Here is a 5,282-nt window from a genome sequence, read left to right on the forward strand (position 1 = left end):
TCCCCAGTCCCAGCACCACTCCCCCTCCCCCTCCCCCAGTCCCAGCACCACTCCCCCCTCCCCCTCCCCCAGTCCCAGCACCACTCCCCCTCCCCCTCCCCCAGTCCCAGCAATCCTCCCCTCCCCCAGTCCCAACACCCCTCCCCCTCCCCTCCCAGCACCCCTCCCCTCCCCCAGTCCCAGCACCCCTCCCCCTCCCCCAGTCCCAGCACCCCTCCCCTCCCCCAGTCCCAGCATCCTCCCACTCCCCCAGTCCCAGCATCCTCCCCCTCCCCCAGTCCCAGCATCCTCCCCCTCCCCCAGTCCCAGCATCCTCCCCCTCCCCCAGTCCCAGCACCCCTCCCCCTCCTCCAGTCCCAGCACCCCTCCCCCTCCCCCAGTCCCAGCACCCCTCCCCCTCCCCAATTCACAGCACCCTACCCCATCCCCCAGTCCCAGCAGCCCTCCCCTCCCCCAGTCCCAGCACCCCTCCCCTCCCCCAGTCCCAGCACATCTCCCCCTCCCCCAGTCCCAGCACCCCTCCCCTCCCCCAGTCCCAGCACATCTCCCCCTCCCCCAGTCCCAGCACATCTCCCCCTCCCCCAGTCCCAGCACCCCTCCCCTCCCCCAGTCCCAGCACATCTCCCCCTCCCCCAGCACCCCTCCCCCTCCCCCAGTCCCAGTACCCCTCCCCCTCCCCCAGTCCCAGCACCCCTCCCCCTCCCCCTCCCCCAGTCCCAGCACCCCTCCCCTCCCCGAGTCCCAGCACCGCTCCCCCTCCCCAGTCCCAGCACCCCTCCCCTCCCCCAGTCCCAGCACACCTCCCCCTCCCCCAGTCCCAGCACCCCTCCCCTCCCCCAGTCCCAGCACCTCTCCCCCTCCCCCAGTCCCAGCACCTCTCCCGCTCCCCCAGTCCCAGCACCCCTCCCCCTCCCCCAGTCCCAGCACTCCTCCCCCTCCCCCAGTCCCAGCACCCCTCCCCTCCCCCAGTCCCAGCACCCCTCCCCCTCCCCCAGTCCCAGCACCCCTCCCCCAGTCCCAGCACCCCTCCCCTCCCCCAGTCCCAGCACCTCTCCCGCTCCCCCAGTCCCAGCACCCCTCCCCTCCCCCAGTCCCAGCACCGCTCCCCCTCCCCAGTCCCAGCACCCCTCCCCCTCCCCCAGTCCCAGCACCCCTCCCCCAGTCCCAGCACCCCTCCCCTCCCCCAGTCCCAGCACCCCTCCCCCTCCCCAGTCGCAGCACCCCTCCCCCAGTCCCAGCACCCCTCCCCCTCCCCCAGTCCCAGCACCCCTCCCCTCCCCCAGTCCCAGCACCCCTCCCCCTCCCCAGTCGCAGCACCCCTCCCCCAGTCCCAGCACCCCTCCCCCTCCCCCAGTCCCAGCACCCCTCCCCCTCCCCCAGTCCCAGCACCCCTCCCCCAGTCCCAGCACCCCTCCCCCTCCCCCAGTCCCAGCATCCTCCCCCTCCCCCAGTCCCAGCACCCCTCCCCCTCCCCCAGTCCCAGCATCCTCCCCCTCCCCCAGTCCCAGCACCCCTCCCCTCCCCCAGTCCCAGCATCCTCCCCCTCCCCCAGTCCCAGCACCCCTCCCCCTCCCCCAGTCCCAGCATCCTCCCCCTCCCCCAGTCCCAGCACCCCTCCCCCTCCCCCAGTCCCAGCACCCCTCCCCTCCCCCAGTCCCAGCATCCTCCCCCTCCCCCAGTCCCAGCATCCTCCCCCTCCCCCAGTCCCAGCATCCTCCCCCTCCCCCAGTCCCAGCACCCCTCCCCCTCCCCCAGTCCCAGCACCACTCCCCCTCTCCCTCCCCCAGTCCCAGCACTCCGCCCCCTCCCCCTCCCCCAGTCCCAGCACCCCTCCCCTCCCCCAGTCCCAGCACATCTCCCCCTCCCCCAGTCCCAGCACCCCTCCTCTCCCCCAGTCCCAGCACCCCTCCTCTCCCCCAGTCCCAGCACCTCTCCCGCTCCCCCAGTCCCAGTACCCCTCCCCCTCCCCCAGTCCCAGCACCCCTCCCCCTCCCCCAGTCCCAGCACCCCTCCCCTCCCCGAGTCCCAGCACCGCTCCCCCTCCCCCAGTCCCAGCACCCCTCCACTCCCCCAGTCCCAGCACACCTCCCCCTCCCCCAGTCCCAGCACCCCTCCCCTCCCCCAGTCCCAGCACGTCTCCCCCTCCCCCAGTCCCAGCACCCCTCCCCTCCCCCAGTCCCAGCACCCCACCCCTCCCCCAGTCCCAGCACCTCTCCCCTCCCACAGTCCCAGCACCCCTCCCCCTCCCCCAGTCCCAGCACCCATCCCCTCCCCCAGTCCCAGCACCCCTCCCCCTCCCCCAGTCCCAGCACCCCTCCCCCTCCCCCAGTCCCAGCACCCCTCCCCTCCCCCAGTCCCAGCACCCCTCCCCTCCCCCAGTCCCAGCACATCTCCCCCTCCCCCAGTCCCAGCACATCTCCCCCTCCCCCAGTCCCAGCACCCCTCCCCTCCCCCAGTCCCAGCACATCTCCCCCTCCCCCAGCACCCCTCCCCCTCCCCCAGTCCCAGCACCTCTCCCGCTCCCCCAGTCCCAGTACCCCTCCCCCTCCCCCAGTCCCAGCACCCCTCCCCCTCCCCCTCCCCCAGTCCCAGCACCCCTCCCCTCCCCGAGTCCCAGCACCGCTCCCCCTCCCCAGTCCCAGCACCCCTCCCCTCCCCCAGTCCCAGCACACCTCCCCCTCCCCCAGTCCCAGCACCCCTCCCCTCCCCCAGTCCCAGCACCTCTCCCCCTCCCCCAGTCCCAGCACCTCTCCCGCTCCCCCAGTCCCAGCACCCCTCCCCCTCCCCCAGTCCCAGCACTCCTCCCCCTCCCCCAGTCCCAGCACCCCTCCCCTCCCCCAGTCCCAGCACCCCTCCCCCTCCCCCAGTCCCAGCACCCCTCCCCTCCCCCAGTCCCAGCACACCTCCCCCTCCCCCAGTCCCAGCACCCCTCCCCCAGTCCCAGCACCCCTCCCCTCCCCCAGTCCCAGCACCTCTCCCGCTCCCCCAGTCCCAGCACCCCTCCCCCTCCCCCAGTCCCAGCACCCCTCCCCTCCCCCAGTCCCAGCACCTCTCCCGCTCCCCCAGTCCCAGCACCCCTCCCCCTCCCCAGTCGCAGCACCCCTCCCCCAGTCCCAGCACCCCTCCCCCTCCCCCAGTCCCAGCACCCCTCCCCTCCCCCAGTCCCAGCATCCTCCCCCTCCCCCAGTCCCAGCACCCCTCCCCCTCCCCCAGTCCCAGCACCCCTCCCCCTCCCCCAGTCCCAGCACCCCTCCCCCAGTCCCAGCACCCCTCCCCCTCCCCCAGTCCCAGCATCCTCCCCCTCCCCCAGTCCCAGCACCCCTCCCCCTCCCCCAGTCCCAGCATCCTCCCCCTCCCCCAGTCCAAGCACCCCTCCCCTCCCCCAGTCCCAGCATCCTCCCCCTCCCCCAGTCCCAGCACCCCTCCCCCTCCCCCAGTCCCAGCATCCTCCCCCTCCCCCAGTCCCAGCATCCTCCCCCTCCCCCAGTCCCAGCACCCCTCCCCCTCCCCCAGTCCCAGCATCCTCCCCCTCCCCCAGTCCCAGCACCCCTCCCCCTCCCCCAGTCCCAGCACCCCTCCCCCTCCCCCAGTCCCAGCACCCCTCCCCCTCCCCCAGTCCCAGCATCCTCCCCCTCCCCCAGTCCCAGCACCCCTCCCCCTCCCCCAGTCCCAGCACCCCTCCCCTCCCCCAGTCCCAGCATCCTCCCCCTCCCCCAGTCCCAGCATCCTCCCCCTCCCCCAGTCCCAGCATCCTCCCCCTCCCCCAGTCCCAGCACCCCTCCCCCTCCCCCAGTCCCAGCACCACTCCCCCTCCCCCTCCCCCAGTCCCAGCACCACTCCCCCTCCCCCTCCCCCAGTCCCAGCACCACTCCCCCTCCCCCTCCCCCAGTCCCAGCAATCCTCCCCTCCCCCAGTCCCAACACCCCTCCCCCTCCCCTCCCAGCACCCCTCCCCTCCCCCAGTCCCAGCATCCTCCCCCTCCCCCAGTCCCAGCATCCTCCCCCTCCCCCAGTCCCAGCACCCCTCCCCCTCCTCCAGTCCCAGCACCCCACCCCTCCCCCAGTCCCAGCACTCCGCCCCCTCCCCCTCCCCCAGTCCCAGCACCCCTCCCCTCCCCCAGTCCCAGCACATCTCCCCCTCCCCCAGTCCCAGCACCCCTCCTCTCCCCCAGTCCCAGCACCCCTCCTCTCCCCCAGTCCCAGTACCCCTCCCCCTCCCCCAGTCCCAGCACCCCTCCCCTCCCCCAGTCCCAGCACCGCTCCCCCTCCCCCAGTCCCAGCACCCCTCCACTCCCCCAGTCCCAGCACACCTCCCCCTCCCCCAGTCCCAGCACCCCTCCCCTCCCCCAGTCCCAGCACGTCTCCCCCTCCCCCAGTCCCAGCACCCCTCCCCTCCCCCAGTCCCAGCACCCCACCCCTCCCCCAGTCCCAGCACCTCTCCCCTCCCACAGTCCCAGCACCCCTCCCCCTCCCCCAGTCCCAGCACCCCTCCCCTCCCCCAGTCCCAGCACCCCTCCCCTCCCACGGTCCCAGCACCCCTCCCCCTCCCCCAGTCCCAGCACCCCTCCCCCTCCCCCAGTCCCAGCACCCCTCCCCTCCCCCAGTCCCAGCACCTCTCCCCTCCCCCAGTCCCAGCACCCCTCCCCCTCCCCCAGTCCCAGCACCCCTCCCCCTCCCCTATCCCAGCACCCCTCCCCCTCCCACAGTCCCAGCACCCCTCCTCTCCCCCAGTCCCAGCACCCCTCCCCCTCCCCCAGTCCCAGCACCCCTCCCCTCCCAAAGTCCCAGCACCCCTCCCCTCCCACAGTCCCAGCACCCCTCCTCTCCCCCAGTCCAGCACCCCTCCCCTCCCCCAGTCCCAGCACCCCTCCCCCTCCCCCAGTCCCAGCACCCCTCCCCTCCCAAAGTCCCAGCACCCCTCCCCCAGTCCCAGCACCCCTCCCCCTCCCCCAGTCCCAGCACCCCTCCCCCTCCCCCAGTCCCAGCACCCCTCCCCTCCCCCAGTCCCAGCACCCCTCCCCCAGTCCCAGCACTCCTCCCCTTCCCCCTCCCCCAGTCCCAGCACCCCTCCCCTCCCCCAGTCCCAGCATCCTCCCCCTCCCCCAGTCCCAGCATCCTCCCCCTCCCCCAGTCCCAGCACCCCTCCCCCTCCCCCAGTCCAAGCACCCCTCCCCCTCCCCCAGTCCCAGCACCTCTCCCCCTCCCCCAGTCCCAGCACCCCTCCCCCTCCCCCAGTCCAAGCACCCCTCCCCCTCCCCCAGTCCCAGCACCTCTCCCGCTCCC

Source organism: Pristiophorus japonicus, unplaced genomic scaffold, assembly GCF_044704955.1.
Source record: "Pristiophorus japonicus isolate sPriJap1 unplaced genomic scaffold, sPriJap1.hap1 HAP1_SCAFFOLD_338, whole genome shotgun sequence".
Lineage (NCBI taxonomy): Eukaryota > Metazoa > Chordata > Chondrichthyes > Pristiophoridae > Pristiophorus > Pristiophorus japonicus.